We start from the raw sequence: 20,858 nt of genomic DNA on the forward strand, positions 1-20,858 counted from the left end.
GCGATGGAGACCTGTCAGTAGCCCAGGGCTAGCCACCTGCTCGGAACAAGGGTGCATCTGCCGCCAGCGCTGTGGCCACAGCCTGCATAGGTGACAAGGGGCTACTGTGTTGGGTGTTAGGTTTTGCCCGCTTCTTCTGTTCCATGGGTGCCCAGCCAGCCAGGCCGTGTGGGGTCCAGCTAGAGGCCTGGGCTTGGAGTGGACCTGGGACCAGGAAGGACCTCCAGGCTGTGGCTGGCATTGTGCAGACCCTGAACTGCACCTGGTTCTGTAAAACCCTGCTGTATTCGAGTGTCCCCCGACCCCGGGGAGGTGGCACCTGGTGACACCTTCAGTCCCACTCAGCTGGGCGGCTGGGGCAGGCTAAGGATGCAGCTGGGGCTAAGGAGAAGGCAGGCTAGGGACGCTATTTTAGGGAATTAGAGTTTTTTCCCCGAAGTAACATAAAAAGACAAGCGTGGCCCGGCACAGTGGCTCACGCCTGTAACCCTAGCACTTTGGGAGGCCAAGGTGGCCGGATCACCTGAGGTCGGGAGTTTGAGACCAGCCCGACCAACATAGAGAAACCCCATCTCTACTAAAAATACAAAATTAACCGGGCGTGGTGGCACATGCCTGTAATCCCAACTACTTGGGAGGCTGAGGCAGGAGAATCGCTTGAGCCTGGGAGGCAGAGGTTGTGGTGAGCCAAGATCGTGTCACTGCACTGCAGCCTGGACAACGAGAGTGAAACTCTGTCTCAAAAAAAAAAGACAAGCCTTTTGTCTAACATAAATGGCTGGTGGCAAGCGCCAGGCCTGGGCAGTGTCCCCTGGGCCCAGGCAGTGTTCCTTGGGCCTGGTCTCTTCACCCCCAGCAGGGCCTGTCGGGAGGTCTGTGGAAGGGAACGGGGTACATAATAATGCTTTGTTGTTTTTGTTGAAGTTTCTTTGGTCAAAAGCTAAGGAAACACCCATGCTAACAGAAGTTTCTGGAAAAAAGCAAATGAGTCATGTCGAATTGCAGTTGTGAAACCAGAAGCCACAGTGACTTTGGATCTTTCACGAGTGTGTTCACAGGGAGAGGCTTTTCACGGCTGCGCTGGCACCGCCGTGCTCTGGCTGTTTCCAGGCCATGCTGGGTACACATTCCCCATCTTCAGAATGGTTTTAAATAACCGCATTGTGTTTATGACATGAATTACTGAATTCCTCTCCTATTGGTGGTCTCTTATTTTTAAATTTTTTATTTTTTATTTATTTATTTATTTTTTTGAGACGGAGTCTCGCTCTGTCGCCCAGGCTGGAGTGCTGTGGCCGGATCTCAGCTCACTGCAAGCTCTGCCTCCCGGGTTTACGCCATTCTCCTGCCTCAGCCTCCCGAGTAGCTGGGACTACAGGTGCCCGCCACCTCGCCCGGCTAGTTTTTTGTATTTTTTTAGTAGAGACGGGATTTCACCGTGTTAGTCAGGATCATCTCGATCTCCTGACCTCGTGATCCGCCCGCCTCGGCCTCCCAAAGTGCTAGGATTACAGGCTTGAGCCACTGCACCCGGCCTATTTTTTTATTTTTGAGACAGTTTCGAGTCGAGTTTTTTTTTTTTTTTCTTTGAGACCAAGTTGGTGTTATATTTCCCCACATAAATGGTAGTTCCAGCTACTCAGGGGGCCAAGGTGGGAGAAGCGCCTGCACCCAGGAGAGAATCACTGAGAGGTATTTCACATAGAATACAGTTTGCCCAATTGAAGTGTATAATTTGAGTTTTCAGCATATTCAGAATTGTACAGCCATCACCACAGTCAACTTTAGACCATTTTCAGCCCAAAAGAAACTGGGTATGCCTCAGCCATCACCTGTCCGTCTCCCCACCACCCGCACGGATCCGCCCAGCCTCAGGTTCGGAACCATGTCTGTTCCGGCTATGTTGTGTTGTGGGATCACACAGCACGTGGCCTTTTGCATCTGGCTGTTTCCACACAGCAGTGTGGTTCCAGGGCTCATCCACACCGTGGCTTCCTTCCTTGTGGCTGAGTGGCATCCCATGGTACAGACGGAGTGCATTGCGTCTGCCCGTTTGTCTACTGATGGACATTTGGGGTGTTTCCGCCTTTGGCCGTCTTGAGTCACACTGCGGCATAAGGATGAGTTTTCAGGGAACGGATGCTTTCATTCATCTGGGGCAGATGCCTAGGAGTGTTACGGCTGGGTCTTGTGCTACCCGTCTCTAGTCACTTGAAGAACTACTTTCCAGATTTTTCTACAGTGGCTGCATGTGTTGAGTTGAGCCTCGGGGATGGGATCCTGTCTGGGTGTTCTGCTACGGTGAGGCTGATGGCACCCCAAGAGGTGACTTCTCAGGACACTTGGCCCAGCCATTCTTGAGTTTGTGACCAGGACAGGAAACGCCTATGGTTCCACTCACCGGTGTGGAGTGGGAATAACAGCACAGGGCTGGGATGAGGATGATGTTGCTTTTTCCTGGAAAAACAATCTCTCAACCTTACAGAAACGTTGCAGATACAGAGAGCATTTCTCCCCCGAGCCTTTTGAGAGCATATCCTGACTTAGCGCCCCAGCACCCTGGATACTTTGGGGCACATTTCCTCCTACAGAGACAGTCCCTTAACCACAGCACAGCCGTCACGTAGCGAACTAGAGCTGGGTGTGGTGGCACGTGCCTGCAGTCCCAGCTGCCCTGGAGGCCAAGGTGGGAGGATCGCTTGGGTCCATGAATTTTTGAGTCCAGCCTGGGCAACATCAAGACCCTGTCTCAAACCACAAAAAATCAGGGAATTAGCATGGATCCCTCACTGCGTCCAGCCCTCGAACCCTCAGTCCTTAGTTGTCTCAGTGAAGTCCTTTACAGCCCCAGGGCCCTGTTCAGATTCTCTCATTTCTCTGAAGAGCTCTGGCTCCTGTGAGGGGAGGGTGGTGTTTAGAAGCCGATCCGGCTGGGCCCTTACTAGTCAGATCTCCTTGTTCATAGACACGCTCAGCTGGCAGAGCTGGGGCAGTGTGTGCACAGCGCGTGCCTGTTCTCTACCTGTCCCTCCAGCCCACCCACCAGCCACTCTCCATCTGTCTAGACTCAGGTCTCCAGAAAAAAACAGAACAGCGAATGGGGTGTGTGTCTGTCCGCTCCAGCTGCCGGAACAAAATAGTAGGGACTGTGCAGCTTAGGCCTGGGAAGGTGAATTTCCATTCTGGAGGATTCTGAGGGTGTGTCGGCAGGGGTGCTTTTTCCTGGGCCCCCTCCTTGGCTTATCTTAATCAATGGCCACCTTCTCACGGTGTCCTGACCTCTCTCTTTTTTTTTTTTTTTTTTTGGAGAAAAAGTCTTGCTGTGTTGCCCAGGCTGGAGTGCAGTGCCATGATCTCAGCTCACTGCAACCTCTACCTCCTAGGTTCAAGCGATTCTCCTGCCTCAGCCCCTGAGTACCTGGGATTACAGGCGTGTGCCACCATGCCTGGCTAATTTTTGTATTTTTAGTAGAGATGGGGTTTCACTGTGTTGGTCAGGCTGGTCTCGAATTCTTGACGTCATGATTCGCCTACCTCGGCCTCCCAAAGTGCTGGGATTACAGATGTGAGCCGCTGCGCCCGGCGATCCTGATCTCTCTTCTTAAAAGGACGTCATTTAACCCTAATGACCTCCCGAGAGGCCACATCTCCAGTCACACTGGGCGTTAGGGCTTCAACGTGTGCGTGTGGAGGGGACAGTCCTGTCCGTAGCAGGCGCACGTGTGTGGTGGCGGTGGGGGGAGTGCCCTGTTTATTGTGAGGAGTCGTCGGCTCATACGACTGGGGCTGGCAGTTGGGAATTCTGCAGGGCAGGCGGCCAGCTGGAGACCCCGGGAGGTCCTCACGGGAGGGGACCCCGGTTGCTTAAGGCCTTGGCCACGCGGACTGGATGAGGCCCTCTCTGCAGAGGCCCCCCTGCTTTCCTCAGTCTGCCGATTCAAATCAGCCTCATCCTGGAAACACCCTCAGGAACATCGAGGAGCTCTGCCCGAAGCTGGGGACCGGGACCGGCCGCAGCGCTGGCCGCTCACTGTCTTACCTGCTGCCCGTGCCTGCCCCACTCGTGTTAGGAGTTGAGCTCTGGGAGGGGCGGTGCCTCCAGCTGTGAGACACCGGGGTGTATTCTAGGGTTTCCCTTCTGTGTTTGAACCTCCTTCGCGAAGGAACTCGGCTTCCATTACCCCCAATACTCATTTCACGCAGAACCGAGGCCAGGCGTGGGTGCTGCGCCCCTTCCCACGTGGGTGCCCTCCTCACCTTTGGCTCTGCCGGCCTCGCAGGAACCCTCTTGCCTGGTCACCTGCTTTCACACCCTGGTTCCTGTGCGGCTCTGACACCAGGACACCCACTCCTCACCCAGCCTGGGCCGCCGTGGCCCCCCTCCCCCACGGCACAGCTCTACCCTTGGCCCCATCTGAGGCTCCCGAGGGAGCTTGAGGGAGCTCACAGGTGCCTGGTGAGCAGGGGTCTCCTGGATGCTCCTCTTCCAAGCTCAGAGGCAGGACCTGGCAAGAGGCAGCACCCCACCTCCCCATTCGAAGCCCACAAAGAGGAAGAAAAGAAACTTCGTGACTCACCCATCACGGAGACCCGAAGCCATCCCGAGAGGTGTGGCCACGTGAGCCACAACCCTCACGCTGGGTGCGGGCGAGGGTCTTCCAGGGAACCTAAGCCTTTTTAAGGAACAACTTCAAGATGTAATTCATGCTGCGTTCAGTTTCCTGTTGTGGGTGCACAATCGGGCGGCTGTGCACCGCAGCACAGTTCATCTTAGCGCCTCTCAGCGCCCCACAGAGTGAGTCCCCACGCAGGGCCCCCTTTACCTGGAGGTGACTCCGGGGAGGGGCCCGTGGACTTGCAGGGTGGTGAGGCGAGTGTGTGCATGTACGGCTTCCTCCAGCAGCGAAACGGTCTAGAACAAACATGCTGTGTCCTTGCTGACTTCAGAGCTTCAGTAGCAACCCACGCCACAGCTTCACAGTTGACAGTTGTCACAGGCTCTGCTCGGAGGTGACATTCTGGGGACTGAGCTGCAGCTCTGGAGTTACTTAGAGGGGCCGTCTCCGGGCGGCCCCCTGCTTTTCTTCCTTGCCTTGGTACCAGTAGATGGAGACCCCAGCTGCAGTCCTGCCAGCCCACAGTGGCTTACATGCCAAAGGCTCTTCCCAGCAGGCTCTCGGCCAGCCTGGGTCGCCAGAGGTGCCCATTTTCCTGCCTGGCATGGCTGAGCAGAGCCAAGAAACAGCCTTGAACCACAAGACCTCTCCCTCAGCCAGAATGTTCTCTGCATGAGCTGCTCATGCTCAAATATGATCGTGACCTGTAACTTCTCCCGGTAGGCCCTGCGGGAAGCAGAGGCATTGCACGGGCGAGGGAGGTAAGCAGGGAGCAGCCCCCGTGAGGGTGGGCCCTGCAGCTGCGGCAGGGGAGGGGCTGAGGGGTGGATGGGAAGTCAGGCAGCGCCCTGGGTGCTGTGGGGCTGTTCACGCAGGAGTGTGACCTGGCCAGGCAATTTTGGACCCACTGTCTGGCCGTGGGATCGAGGGTGGGTTTGGGTACAGTTCTGCCAGCAGCCCTGGGATTGGAACATCGACCCATGTCTCCCAGAACTTCCACAGTTGCATATACTATCTTACAAAGATAGACGGGTAATGGGGACTGTCCCCCTCATTAGCCCAGAAGTTCCCCTGAAGGGCATGGGACCCCATGCGGTGACTGTTGAGGCCTGGACGGTGGTGGTGGATGAAGAGGCCTGGTTTGCAGTGTGTGTGGTGCTGTGGTCTACCAGAAGAGGGCCCAGGAGTGGACATCATGTGCCCAGCCCCCAGCCCGCGTGGTAAGGAGCCAGCCCCACAGCCACAGCCTGGAGTCTGAAAGGGAACATCTGCATCTCTGATGGGAACCTTTTCCCCAAATGGACTCTTCTACTGTGAAGAGAACAGCCAGCACCGAGGTGAGCTGCTCAGAGATTATCCCTCCAGGCATCACTTAGCTGTGCACATGCCTGGTTTTGTTTCCTGAACCAGATTCAGCCGGAAGGAGCTGCCGCAGACTGCCTCGGAGACTTCCTGTGGGGGCCGTCTCCCCAACGCGCGGCCTCTCCCCCATGTGGCATCTCCCCTATGTGACCTCTCCCCCTCGTGGCCTCTCCCCCGTGTGGCATCACCTGTGGGTTCTCACTGCCTGGAGCCCTGACCCCCTACTGTGGGGAGGATTGGCCGTTGGGTTCTGGGTTCCACAGTCCACAGAGGGCAGCCTGGCCCTCTCTGTGCCTCCCCCAGGGATGTTGCCTCTCCTTTGTCCCCTTGTGTCACCTCCCCTGTCACCTGCCCTCTAGGACCTGCATGGCTGCAGTCCCACTGGCTGCCTCTGGGGGGTGCCCATGGCCCTGGAATGGGCTTGGGGGAGACTACGCTGCCCAGGGCCTCTCCAACCCTTCCTCCAGGCCTCTTGCTTGACCCCTTCTTGCTGCCCTGTGTGACCCAGGATCCCTTTGGGCGAGGGCCTTGTTCTCTCCCTGAGTGGAGCCTCTGCAGGTGCTTCGCGAAGGCTGGCACCCACCTCTACCTGTGTGCCACGGCCTGGGATGGACCCTGCAGCCGTGGCCCTCCTGGCACTGTCCCTACCCTGTGCCCTGGCCGGTGTGCAGTAGGGACAGGCACCCTGGGGTCCTTGGAGGCTCAGCCTCCTCAGCCCTCACCCCCGAGACCCCACTGTGGCCCCTGTGTCCACGCAGGGCTCATCTCAAGCCTGACCAGAGGTGGGAGGGGGCAGAGGGGGCCACATAGGAGCCTCTACCAGCCTCTTCCTCACCATGGAGTGGGGGCACTTCCGTCCCACGGGGTCTCAGGCTTGCGGGCTCCGCCCAGCTGCCCAGGCCCCAGAGGGCACTTCTGACCCTTCTCTTTGGGGTCTGCCTGGGGGGCTCCAGGCCACTCGCTCCACCCTGTCCTTCTCCTGGAGCCTCCAAGCGCCTCAATTCTGACTGTGGGGAAAACAGAACTCTGGGAAGAAACCTCACGGCTGTGGGCAGGGGAGGGCAGCCGGGAGCCCCAGCTATCCCACAGGGCCATTGGGTGAAGGCAGAGCCTGGGGGGAAAGTCAGACCCGCGCATGGGCCCCGTCCTGTTGGTGCCGGCGTCCCTGAGTGAGCCGCCGCCTGCCGCCCCCTGGAAAAAGAGGCAGCTTGGAGAAGCAGCTTCAAGCTTTGGAGTCCCGCCCAGCTGCTAGCAGCCCCTGGGTCGTGGTGCGAAGGGGAAGTGTGGGGGCTTGAGGAGGAGAGAGAGAGGAGTGTGCCCAGGGCCCCCGAGGGCCCGTCTGGAGGCGTGTGGGGTGAGGCAGTGCTGGCTGTGCCCCTGTCTGAGATGGGCAGAGGGAAGGCACCTGGAGCTGAGCTGGGGTCCGCAGGCCAGTCCCTCACTGTTCTGGGGTTTGGTTTCCTCACCTGCACAAAGGGCGGGTCCTGCGCTCTCCGGAGGCCACACGGGCCTCCCTGGGGCACTGAGTCTGTCTTATTTCTGGAAACTGAGGCACAGGAGGACGTTGATAACCGGCCTCCCGCTGTCTTCTTTCCCAGGGGTGCAGCTCGTCCGTCCCCAGGGTTTCAGATTTGCCCAGCACGTTGCAACGACTGCCTGGCACTCAGCTTGCCCGGTGCCGCCTGGCCCCGCAGCCTTTCCCAGGCCTCACAAGGGTGGCACCGATGGGGAAACTCCATCTGCAGGGGCGTCACCCCCGAGAGATGTGTCTGCCCCATGCCACGCTCCCTCGACAGTCACATGGGTCCCGGGAGGGCACATGTGACTCTTCCCAGGGTTGCAGCATTGGGGTGTGCCAGCCTGGCCCCGTGGGTGCGGAGTGCTGTGGACCCCTCGGTCCTCCCGACCTCGTTTCCCTTTGACATAGAAGTCTGCATGGCATGAATTCCAGTGACAACAGGCCGGGCCAGGCTCCCTGCGCCCCTGGTACCGCTGCCCAGGGCCGGTCTCTGCAGTCACCCTCCTTCCTTCCTGGTGGCTCCTCCCTCTCTCCCTCCTTTGTTCTTCCTTCTTTTCCTGCCTAAATGTTTATCCAGTTCCTCCTGTGTTAAACATGCGTGCTGTGCAACAAATTACCTTGAGCTTGGTGACTTCACCACCGCTGCATGTCGGCACCCAGCCGTACATGAGGGTTCAGGAGGTATGGCTGGGCCCGCCCAGGGTTCCCAGGCTGAAGCGGGTGCTGGGGCTGCCAGGCACTGGAGGCTGGGCCTCTCCCACACTCCCTGGCTGTTGGGAGGGTGCATTCTTTTTTCTTCCATGTCTTCTAGAGGGTGCACTCTTGGCTGTAGGCCTCCCGTTTCTCTCATGGGCTATTCTTGGGGTTCCCTCAGATCCTGGAGGTACCCACAGCCCCCTTCCCTAAGGCTTCCCCACCCCCACACTTTGCTGCTTCAGTGCCAGCAGGAGAAATTCTCCCTCATCAGCTTCCTCGGAGAAGGGCTCACCTGGTCAGGTCAGGCCCCACGCTCGGGTGGGCACAGTAGGGCGCACTCCGTGATGCACCCAGAACCCGCCCCCACAGCCCCCGAGTCCTGGCCGCTGGCCGCAGCCCTGCACCCCTCTCAGAGCTTGAACCAGGGGCAGCGCAGTGGCAGCCCCTTGCCTCTTCTGTCCTTGGAAAACTCTGCTCTGGGCAGTTTGGCGGAGAGTGAGAGGATTTGAAAATGTTGGTATGTGGCGGGAGCTGGCACAGACTCCCTGGACGCCCAGACCATCCACCCTGGTGCCACAGTACCTGATCCCCATGGCCAAGGCATTGGCGAGCAAGGCAGGGGCAGGGGAGGGGCGTTCCGGGTCCTCCCTCCTTGCCTTGACCTTCATCCCAGGTGACCCAGCAAGGCCCTGACCCCTGCCCCTGCTCTGCCTCACAGTCAGGCTTCCATGTTCATCCTCATCCTCAGCTGAAGCCATGTCTCACACGGTCCCCCCTGGGCCCCCCTGTCGCCCTCAGGGCGCTTGAGGGCAGGGCCAGGCCGGACCAAGTGTGGGGCCTGGCCAGGGGCAGGTGGGTAACGGAATGAGTATATAGGGCTGATGGTGCCGTGGCCTGTCTGCTGCCTGGTCTGTCCTAGGGCCGGTGGCCCTGTCCCTAGGGTGTGGGACACAGGTCCCGTTCCCCGGGGAAGTGAAGGGCTCAGGCAGTCCCGTCCCCTCCCCTAGGGTGTGCCTGGGTAGCTCCTGGGCTGGCTGACTTGGAGCCAGCCTGAGTGCAGGTTTTGAGTCTGAGCACCAGGTCTTCACCCTGCCCCTGGAAGCCCTTGGGCACCTCCTGCTTTGTGCCACTTGCCCTGGGGTCTGTCCCTTCCTTGGACAGATAACAGTGTCCTACTTTTTTTTTTTTTTTTTTGAGACAGAGTCTCTCTCTGTCACCCAGGCTGGAGTGTTTTTTTTTTTTTTTTTGCGATGATGGACTCTCACCCAGTCTGTCACCCAGGCTGGAGTGCAATCGTCCGATCTCGGCTCACTGCAACCTCTGCCTCCCAGGTTCAAGCGATTCTCCTGCCTCAGCCTCCTGCGTAGCTGGGATTACAGGCATGCACCACCATGCCCGGCTAATTTTTGTAGTTTTAGTAGAGACAGGGTTTCACCACGTTGGCCAGGCTGGTTTTGAACTCCTGACCTCATGATCCGCCCGCCTTGGCCTCCCAAAGTGCTGGGATTACAGGTGTGAGCCACTGCGCCTGGCCCATAATGTCCTGCTCTTGCCCAAAGGCTCTGAGCCATTCGGGTCCCCTGGACATGGAGAAGCCACAGCCCGGTGCCACCTGTCCTTTCTCTCTGCTACTCACAGAGGCCGAGGTCTGCACACCCATGGCTGTCCCAGGCTGCCCACCCGGAGCTGCCTTGTCACCGGCCAGGCTGTTTCTCAGCCCTGCGGTTCCCAAGGAAACGGCTTCCAGGCTGGCCCGGACGAAGTTCACTTTTCTCCCAACTGAAATGAGGCTTAATTGAATCCAGCCTCCGCTCCCCGCACCTCCACATCCTGAGTTTCTGCTCCGGCTCTCTCAGCCTGGGTCAGGTTGGGTGGATGATGACACTGTGTTCTGGCCTTCGGGTTTAGGTCGGAGTTGCTGGGGCCTGTGTGAGGTGATCACGGCGCTCTGTGGAGAGGGAGGGAGCCGCAGGTGAGCCCTGGAGCACGAACTGCCTGGAGTTGGGCTGGCTGGGGCAGGAGGGCTGTCTTTTGGGCACCCTTCCAACCCATCAGTCAGCCGTGGGCTGCCCTTCCATTGAGATGCAGGGCAAACCTTGATGAGGTTGTTCATGGTGTGTGTGTGTGAGGTGTGAGCCACTGCACCTGGCCCATAGTGTCCTACTCTTGCCTCTCACCTCAGGCAAGGGTCCCCAGCACCCAGGCTCAGCCTGTTTTAGAGGAGGGAAGGAAGCAGGAAGACTACACAAAGCCCCCAGTGAGTGCAGTGGAGAAAACAGAGCAAGGTGAAGGATCGGCCCTGTGGAGGGCGAGTGTGTGGTCAGGGAGGGCTCCTTTGGGCAAATATTTCACAGAGGCAAAGCCGGGAGCCAAGTGGATATTTGGGGCAGAGTGGGGTCGGCGACCGGAGTAGCCAGTGCCAAGGCCCTGCAGGGGTGCACCTGTGTGTAGACCAATGAGGGGGCTGTGGCTGCAGGGGAAAGGTGGGCGGGGCAGGGGGACGGCGCCGGAGAGAACAAGTGGCCCCATTCTTCAGACCCTTGTGTGAGTTTGCTCTGATGGCTGTGACAAAGGACCTTAGGCTGGGTCTTCAGCAACCCACACAGATTCTCCCGCAGTCCCGGAGGCTGGGGCCTGCGGCCAGGGTGCGGTAGGGCTGGTTCCTGAGGCCTCTCTCCTGGGCGGCCGCCCGCCACCTCCTCCCTGTGTCCTCACAGGCTGTCCTCCCGTGTGTCTGTGCCCTTGTTGCTTCTTACAAAAACACAGGCAGGTTGGGTGCGGTCCACGCAAATAGCCTTATTTTAACTTAAAAAAATTGTTTTTATGTTCTGGCTTCTCAATAATTTTTTTTTTTAATTAAGGTATTTGTGACACAAAGATCATATATTTAAGATACAATTTGCTGATTTATGACCTATTTTTAACCTAATCGCCTCTTTTTTTTTTTTGAGACGAAGTCTTGCTCTGTCGCCCAGGCTGGAGTGCAGTGGCGTGATCTCAGCTCACTGCAAGCTCCACCTCCCGAGTTCATGCCATTCTCCTGCCTCAGCCTCCCAAGCAGCTGGGACTACCTGTGCCCACCACCATGCCTGGCTTTTTGTATTTTTTAGTAGAGATGGGGTTTCACCATGTTAGCCAGGATGGTCTCGATCTCCTGACTTCGTGATTTGCCCGCCTCAGCCTCCCAAAGTGCTGGGATTACAGGCGTGAGCCACTGCGCCCAACCGCCTGGCCTCTCTTGTTGAAAAGAAGTGACCAACACATTTTATGAGATAATGTAATCTCAACACCAGACAAATGAGGACATTACCAGAAAGGATAAGTACTGGTCAATCTTAATTATTAGAAAAATATTTTTGAAAACAGCAAAGAAAATAACAGCAAAATTCATCAAGCAATGGATTTTGTCCCAGGAACTCAGGTTTAGTAAAACATTACAAAAGGTACCCAGATAATCATAGCTGATACTCAGTAAAATTCAACAAAGCAATGACCTCAACAGGAGAAAAATTTTCTTTCAAAAATCTACAGAAAACGCTTGATGGCAAAAAATAATAATAATTTTTTTTTTTCAAGAGATGGGGTCTTGCGCCAGGCATGGTGGCTCACGCCTGTAATCCCAGCACTTTGGGAGACCGACGTGGGTGGATCACAAGGTCAGGAGATCGAGACCATCCTGGCTAACATGGTGAAACCCCGTCTTCACTAAACATAAAAAAAATTAGCCAGGCGTGGTGGCGGGCGCTTGTAGTCCCAGCTACTCAGGAGGCTGAGGCAGGAGAATGGAGTGAACCTGGGAGGCAGAGGTTGCAGTGAGCCGAGATCGTGCCACTGCATTCCAGCCTGGGAGACAGAGAAAGACTCCATCTCAAAAAAAAAAAAAAAAAAAAAAAAAAAAAGATGGGGTCTTGCTGTGTTGCCAAGTGATCCTCCTGCCTCAGCTTCCGAGTAGCTGGGATCACAGGCGTGAGCCCCTGTGCCCAGCTCAGAGGGGCTTCTTGTAAGTTAGGAGGAAGCCCAGGCCTTCCCTCCAGATGTGGTTGAGCTGGAGCTCGCTGGAGCTGGGGGAGAGAAAAAGGAAAGAAAGGAGAAGGGCACCCCAGAGAAGGCGCCTCTGTCCCACCCGTAGCGGACGTGTGAGCCACCACGCCTGGCCCCTCAATTTCTAAGAACACCACTCATTTGTAAAACAGACTTTGTTTTTTATTTTTGCTTTAATGATGCATTCGTCTGCTGTTCTCTGAACAGTGACTGCCTGCTGGGCTCCTCGCTGGGTGCTGGGGATGCCCCTGGAGCCCCCAGCAACAGGAGAAGGGAGGGGAGGGGCTGCGGGGCCGCCAGAGGAGGTAGTGGCGCTGGAAGTAGGAGAGTGGCCACACATGTTGTCTGGGGACTGCAGGAGGGTAGGGGGCTGACGCATGGGTGCAACCTGGGTAGACATGACCGGGACAGAGGAAGGATGCAGCGGCTACGTAACTGACACCGGGGCCAGGGCAGCCTGGGCGCTGAGAGCAGAGGAGCCCACGATGCCCTGGCCGGGCTTGGACACTGCCAGTGGGGAACAGAGGTGGTCCCACCCGGGCCAGCAGGAGACGTAGGAGTGTCCCAGTTTTCCCGGCACAGGCTCCTGGTGACCAGCAGGGACCCTGTCCCCACCTGGCACTGAGTTACCACAGCCCCAAGCTCTGGTTGTTGGATAAACCCTTGTTCATGGTGAGCTGTCTTCAGCGGCGAGCTCTGGGGCGAGAGAAGGCTGCAGTCAGGGACACGGGAAAATGTCATTTCAGAGAGGCAGCTCAGAGGCTGAGAAATGGGCTTCTAGAACCTCACACTAACGTGCCTAAAGGAGGAGCAGGCATGGATCCCAAAGGTGCGTGTGTCCAGGCCTCCCTTGGCGGTCCCAGGCCTGCTGACCTCGGTGTCCAGGTTGGCAGGGGCTGGCAGGTTGTGGTTCCCGCCGACACGGTGATGCTGCCTGCCCCAAGGCAAAGGGTGTCCTGGCGGGGGCCTGAGAGCATCTTCCGGAGGAGTTCCTGCCCAGCACCACTTCCTCTCGGCTGGTCTCTCTGTTTTTAGGCTGCTTTGAGCAGAATAAGCTCTTTTGTTACAAGAACAGGAGCGTGGAAAGCAGGTACGGACCAATGACTCATCCTAACCGCAGGAGTTTACACAGTAAGGACCCAAGCAGAAGCCCAGGACCCTGGCCCTCAGACCCACCGCCCCGCGGGACCCCGGGCTCAGACCCACCGCCCCGTGGGACCCCAGGCCTCAGACCCACCGCCCCGCGGGACCCCGGGCTCAGGCCCAGGTGGCTTTGGCTGCTCATCTTCAAGGCCCCAAAGCTCCTATTTCTACTCCTTTTTATTTTTATTTATTTTTGAGACAGGATCTCACTCTGTGGCCCAGGCTGGGCCCAGTCCCAGGTGTGATTATAGCTCACTGCAGCCTCGACCTCCCCGGCTCAGGTGATCTTCCCTCCTCGGCCTACCGAGCAGCTGGAACCCCAGGCGCAGCCACGGTATACCGGCCTCTGTTCTCTTCCATACACGACGGAAGCAGCCGGGAGTGACACCTGCCCAAGTCCTCGTAGGTCTCCTCAGGTCCTGTCAGGTCATCAGGGCCGAGATCGGCTGAGGGTCGGGTGTTCACAGGCTGATTTCAGGCTGGGCCTGCTGACCACAGGGCCTGGGAGTAAACCCCATGTCCCTGAGACCTCTTCCCTGGTCTCCATCCTGTCCCCAGGTAACTTGGCCTCTGCTTCATCTTGGATAAACTGTGACCCCAGAGGTCATAAAAAAAACCCTGCCCCTGGGAGGTTCTCGTCCCATTTCAACTCCTTTTCTAATTCGGTGATGAGTCAGCAAACCTGAGCCTGGGGTGGCCGTGCAGACAGGTCCCCGGCCAAAGGCCCTGGGTCTTCCAGCAGCTCTTGTTGTCACCGGGACCCAGCTTGCTCCCAAGGTTCCCGAGAGCGGTGGGGCTGTCCCCCATACCCAGGTCCCATCGGCGAGGCCGGGGGCTCCTCTCCCCTCACTGGCGGACGGGGAAGCCAGGCTCGCCTTCCCTCTGGGTCCTCGATTCTCGCTGGATCAACAGTGTCGCAAGTCAGACTCCTTAAAACTGCTTTCCAAGGGAACCCAAAATATCTGTTTCTAGAAGTGTTGGCAGTCAAGAGCTGGAGATGACTCACAGCCCAGCCAGCGTCTCCTCTTCCGCACCCACGCTGCTGGGTCTATTTCTAGACAGCTTGGTTGTGTGCAGAGTTCAGAGAACCTGGATCTTCCAGCGTCTTGTCTTCACTGGAATGTTCCATCAGTGGTTCTGTCCAGAGTATCTGGCACGCTGTTTGCAGCCACTCCCCTGAAGCTCAGAGGCAATGATGAGCTCTCCCAGTGACCAAAGACAAAGTCACTTATGTTCCACAGCATTGCCCCTTGCATTGATAGATGCTTAATTGCATCGTGGAGGTTTTCTGAGGCAGGCAGTTGGAGTATGGAAGTGGTCATCGTGGAAGCCACACTCGCGTTTGTGCTGTTTTCAGGAGGCCTTCATCCCAAGCCCTGCACCCCACCCTGGCCACAGTGCCTAGCATCGCCCCCATCCCTGGGACAGGAAGCCAAGGGCCAGAGTAGCCCCTGCCTGTGAGCAGTGAGGGGCTGTGCAGTGCTTTCATTCAATCCATCCCCGTTTTCTTATCAAGAAAGTGAGGATGAGAATGCCTCAAAATCACAATGCTTACCTTTTGAGGAGTAAGAGATGACACACGAGCAGGTTGTACCCAGCAGGCACTCCATGTGTGCAGGGATCAGTGTGCACACAGCAGGCACTCCATGTGTGCAGAGATCAGTGTGCACCCAGCAGGCACTACATGTGTGCAGGGATCAGTGTGCACACAGCAGGCACTCCATGTGTGCAGGGATCAGTGTGCACACAGCAGGCACTCCATGTGTACAGGTCCCTCCTCCTTCTGGACGTTTATTGAGCGCCTCCCTGACAGTGCCCTGCGTTCGCTGCAGGCGTTGTGCCCACTGAGAAGAGGCCCCTGGATCGAGTCCGGGTGGGCGCGGCTCCACCTCTCCCAGCTGCGGACCAGGAAGAGCCTCTCAGGCTGCTCTTCAGGGCCATGTGGAGCTGAGGTTGGTGCCACTGTCTGATGGCCCGATGGCTGCAGACTGCCGGCTATGTCTAAATCCATGAAAGTCCTAAATGAGCTAACAAACTCTTCGTGAGATCTTTTCTGTCCTCATCCTGGACACGCGTATTTCCACGAAGACCCGGAAGGCCTGCTAGAACTTGGAAACGGGCCGCCCCGAGTTGGGTTTTGGAAGGTGGTGTCGGGAGCTCTTGCCTCAACCCCAGCCTGCAGCCTCCTCTTCCCAGCCGGGACCCTCCCGACACCACCACAGCCCTCAGCAAATAGCTGTCCTTGGCTGCCTCTCGGGCTCGGGCCTGGGGTGGTGCCCTTGGAAGAAGGACCCAGGAGAGGCTCATGCAGACCCCGGAGGCCGGCTGGGGGTCTTTGGGCAGAGAAATCTCCATCCAGGGCCCTGGAATGTGGTCTAGAAGGTGAGGGTGGGGCACTCTGGGCAGACGTTCCCTGGGCCCTGCGACCGCCCTGCCCTCTGGGTTGGAGGAGGCTGGGTGCCTCCCACAGCCTGGGTCTCCCGGCCCCACCACGGGGAGATCAGCTCAGCAAAGGCACACACAGTGCTGAGCCTCCTGGTCCCCAGAGCTTCACCCGGAGGTTAGGGCAGAACTTCATCAGGAACTAGGGGTTCAGCCTTCTCCATCCCTCTCCCATCCTGCCCTGGGAGAGGCTGTCCCCAGGCCCAGGGGTTTCTTTGGCTTCTTGGCACGGTTCTCAGGGGCACCAGCAGTGAGCTGCCCACGGTGCTCAGTGGTGCCCAGCGGGAAGGTGGCCCCTGCCCCCCACTGGCTCACCTGGCCACAGTGAGATGACCCCATGCAGGATCCCGCACCAGCTCAGCTTGCTGAGAACCCGGCCACGGCAGGTGTCAAATATGGTAACCCGAGAATACAGGAATTTCAACAGCCCTGGACACAGGGACAGCATGATCCAGCGCCCAGCGCCAGGTCTGCTGTGATGGCACGGCCAGGATGGCGGGTCCCACACATTCCCACTCGTGTGGAAGGGCTGCACTACTTAGAAGAGGAGGGTTTTATCACAGTAGCTAGCGCTGAGGGACTGCAGTGTGACCGCCATCCCTTATCTTGTTTGCTCACTGCATGCACCTGCACAGACCCTCCCGCCCCGCCGTGGACACACCGAGGAAGGGGCGTGGGGAGGCTGGAGGAGACAGGAGCCCTCCCAGCACACCCCTCCCCTGGCACAGGGCTGCATTTGCCCTCAGCCCCCAACTTATGGCTGCACAGAGCGGCAGAACTGGGGGTGCTGAGGTCCAGGGTTGGGAGGGGCTTAAAGCCTGAGAGGAGAAGAGAAGGAGAAGCAGCAAATTAGCACAAGGTGGCCCAGGATGGGGACCAGGAAGTGACCATGTGAGGTGGCTGTGTCCATCCATTGCGAGGGTCAGACCGGTGGGCCGGATCCTGAGCTGCCCTCTGGAGAAGGCAGCCCTCCAGGCCTAGGCATCCCTGAGCTTCCCTGGGGGAGCAGTAGCAGCTGGGAAGCCTGTCCCATGGGAGGGACATCACGGGGCCCTTGAGCCGAGAGAGATGCATCTGGGTGTGGGGGGTATGGGGTGGGGTCTTGGTTGAGCAGCAGTTCAGGGAGGGCTGCAGCAAGCTCAGCTGGTACCAGCTACTCGGGAGGCTGAGACAGAAGAATGGCTTGAGCTCGGGAGGCAGAGGTTGCAGTGAGCCAAGATTGCATCATCGCACTCCAGCCTGGGTGACAGAGCAGGACTCCGTCTCAAAAAAAAAAAAAAAAAAAAATTACAGTGATTGGCTAAGTGTGGTGACTCATGGCTGTAATTCTACACTTTGGGAGGCAAGGCGGACAGATCGCTTGATCCCAGGAGTTCGAGACCAGCCTGGGCATCATAGCGAAACCCCATTTCTACCAAAAAAAAAAAACAAAATTAGGCATGTGTGGTGGCATTCATCTGTGGTCCCAGCTACTCTGGAGGCTTAGGTGTAAGGATGGCTTGAGCCTGGGAGGCAGAGGTTGCAGTGAGCTGAGATAGTACCACTGCATTCCAGCCTGGGCATGACAGAGCCAGACCGTGTCTCAATTTAAAACATTATAAAAAACAAAACAAAAAAATGCAGTGATGACTGGGCGTGGTGGCTTATGCCTGTATTCCCAGCACTTTGGGAGGCTGAGGTGGGCGGATCATTTGAGGTCAGGAGTTTGAGACCAGCCTGGCCAACATGGTGAAATCCCGTCACTACTAAAAATACAAAAATTAGCTGGGTATGGTGGTGCATGCCTGTAATCCCAGCTACTTGGGAGACTGAGGCAGGCAGATCATTTGAGCCCAGGAGTTCAAGACCAGCCTGGGCAAATGGCAAGACCTCAACTCTACAAAAAATATAAAAATTAGGTCAGGTGCCATGGCTGGCTGGCCACGGTGGCTTACGCCTGTAATCCCAGCCCTTTGGGAGGCCGAGGTGGGCGGATCACCTGAAGTCTGGCATTCGAGACCAGCCTGGCCAACATGGTGAAACCCTGTCTCTACTAAAAATACAAAAATTAGCCGGGCATGGTGGCTCACGCCTATAATCCTAGCTACTTGGGAGGCGGAGGCAAGAGGCTCACTTGAACCTGGGAGGCGGAGCTTGCAGTGAGCCGAGATCACACCACTGCACTCCAGTCTGGGCCACAGAGTGAGACTCTGTCTCAAAAAAAAAAAAAGAGGAGAAAGAAAGGACATAGCAAGAACCATAAAAGAAAATTGGATCCCAGCACTTTGGGAGGCCGAGACGGGCGGATCACGAGGTCAGGAGATCGAGACCATCCTGGCTAACACGGTGAAACCCCGTCTCTACTAAAAAATACAAAAAACTAGCCGGGCGAGGTGGCGGGCGCCTGTAGTCCCAGCTACTCGGGAGGCTGAGGCAGGAGAATGGCGTAAACCCGGGAGGCGGAGCTTGCAGTGAGCTGAGATCCGGCCACTGCACTCCAGTCCGGGCGACAGAGCGAGACTCCGCCTCAAAAAAAAAAAAAAAAAAAAAAAAAAGAAAATTGGATATATTGGACTTCATCAAAATTGAAAAGTTCTGCTTATTAAAAGACATCATTACGAAATAAATAGGTGAGTCATAGACTGAGAGAAAAATATTTATAAAATGCACATTTGTCAATAAAAAGAAAAGGCAACGAAAAATGGGCAAACAACCTGAACAGGCACGTCACAAAAGATGACACACAGATGGCCAATAAGCACACGAAAAAGTACTTGACGTCATCAGACATTGAGGAAATACAAGTTAAAACCACGTGAGATACGTCGTCAGAAAGGCTGAAGCTAGAGCGATGGGGTGTTTAGCTGTGGTGTGGGCCCCGGAGCCCCTCCTGCACACTGCGGGTGGGTGTGTAAATGGTACAATCCCTTTGGTACGAGATCTGGTAGTTTCTTGTAAAACTAAATATACAACTACCCTATAACCTGGAAACTGCTCTATCGAATTTTTATGGAGAGGCCAGGCGTGGTGGCGTGTGCCTGGAATCCCAGGCTTGAGGCAGGAGAATCGCCTGAACCCAGGAGGTGGAGGTTGCAGTGAGCCGAGATCACACCACTGCACACCAGCCTGGGCGGAAGAGCAAGACCTTGTCTCTTAAAAAACAAAAAATCTGCCCGGGCGCGGTGGCTCACGCCTGTAATCCCAGCACTTTGGGAGGCCGAGGCGGGCAGATCACGAGGTCAGGAGATCGAGACCATCCTGGTTAACACGGTGAAACCCCATCTCTACTGGAAATACAAAAAATTAGCTGGGCGTAATGGCGGGCGCCTGTGGTCCCAGCTATTTGGGAGGCTGAGGCAGGAGAATGGCTTGAACCCGGGAGGTGGAGCCTGCAGTGAGCTGAGATGGTGCCACTGCACTCCAGCCTGGGCGAAAGAGTGAGACTCCGTCTCAGAAAAAAAAAAATCTCGAGGAACATCTTAGTCTTGCCATGAAAATAGTTCTGACCTCCCAGACCCCCAGGGCATCAAATGAGTCCACACAGGAGAACCCCGCACCCCGTGGCCTCTACACGGACAGGCTCAATCAAGCGAAGTTATCACCCCACTTCTACTCAAACAGGAACATTCTCCCACAAAGCCACAGTGCTGGCACCGCACTAAGGAAATTCACAGCGGTGTCTTTCTGTTGGAGCCCGAGATCCAGTTCACACTCAGGCTCCCAGCTGTGCCAGCGTGTCACATGCAGTGTTTTTCCAAACCAGCGCTGAGACTCATGCTGTCCTTGGCCACGGGTTTCTTGTCCCTGTTGTGGCAGAAGCCCCCAGCCCTCCCCACTTTTCCCTCTCCGTGGCGGTTTGAGGACACTGACTCAGGAGAGAAGGCACACCCCGGGCACATCACTGAACAGCCCTCCCCAGTGTTCCTGAAACAGGCAGTGCTGTCTACAGCAGCTGTCTACAGCAGGAGAGGAGAAGCCACCTGGCTGCCGGCTTCCATCTCGGATTTCGTGCTGCTTTGGGTGATGGACATGGACAGGGAACCACCCCAGTGTGGGCGGTGCGCATGACCCTCAGGCAACATGAGACACAGCTGCTTCCACATGCCAGGAAGGCTGTTAGAAAGTCCTGCATGTCACCCACCCTTGCCGCCAGGAGTCACTTGGTGGTCATTGGGCTGTGACCCCGTGGTGGGATCGGCTTCCCATGGGTGGCCGCCTGCACCAGACTGGTTGGTCACCGCAAACCCACACTGCCTTCCCACGCCAGCTGGTCAGCTCAGGAGCCGGCCTTGCTTCTTGGTGTCCTCATCCACAGCCCTTGTTCATCAGACATGAAGGGAGCTCACCAAGGACCACCCGATGGTGCAGAGTTCTTATCCAGCCACACAACGGCCTGCACGCAGCTGCCCTTCCGGAAATAAAATTTAACTCTAACCTGCCTATGTGTGCACGTACTGTCTTGTTATTAAATGCACCAACATATTGCTTTAATATTTCGATAACTTTTTCATTTTAATTGATTTTCTTTGCAAACAGATGTGTTTTATCTTACGATTTGTCAACATCATTTGGGAAGAAGTCCATAGGGCTCAGCAGATAACCAGGTGGGCCATGGCATAAAAATGTTAAGAACGTGCTTGCTTCAACAATACATGTGCTAAAATTGGAACAATACAGAGAAGATTAGCAAATTAAAAAAAAAAAGGAATTCAGTATCTTCAGGTACGGTGCCTCACGCCTGTAATCCCAGTACTTTGGAAGGCCGAGGTAGAAGGACTGCTTGAGGCCAAGAGGTTGAGACCAGCCTGAACGACATAGGAGACCCGTCTACTGAAAATAAAAAATTAGCTGGGTGTGGTGGTACACGCCTGCAGTTCGAGCTACTTAGGAGGCTGAGGCGGGAGGATCGCTTGAGCCCAGGAATTTGAGGTTGCAGTGAGCTGTGACTGCACCATTGCACTCCAGCCTGGGCAACAGAGCGAGACCTTGTCTCAAAAAACAAAACAAAACAAACCCCAACAACCTTGGTCTGGAGGATTTTGGATCCATCCTGGTCAAAA

At 56.6% G+C, this 20,858-nt stretch overlaps 1 pseudogene; it reads right to left on the bottom strand.

Moving 5' to 3' along the window:
* Positions 1-6,809: 6,809 nt before the first annotated feature.
* Positions 6,810-7,920, bottom strand: LOC104665972 (annotated as a pseudogene).
* Between the last annotated feature and the right edge of the window lie 12,938 nt (positions 7,921-20,858).

The sequence above is a fragment of the Rhinopithecus roxellana genome, chromosome 13, assembly GCF_007565055.1.
Source record: "Rhinopithecus roxellana isolate Shanxi Qingling chromosome 13, ASM756505v1, whole genome shotgun sequence".
Lineage (NCBI taxonomy): Eukaryota > Metazoa > Chordata > Mammalia > Primates > Cercopithecidae > Rhinopithecus > Rhinopithecus roxellana.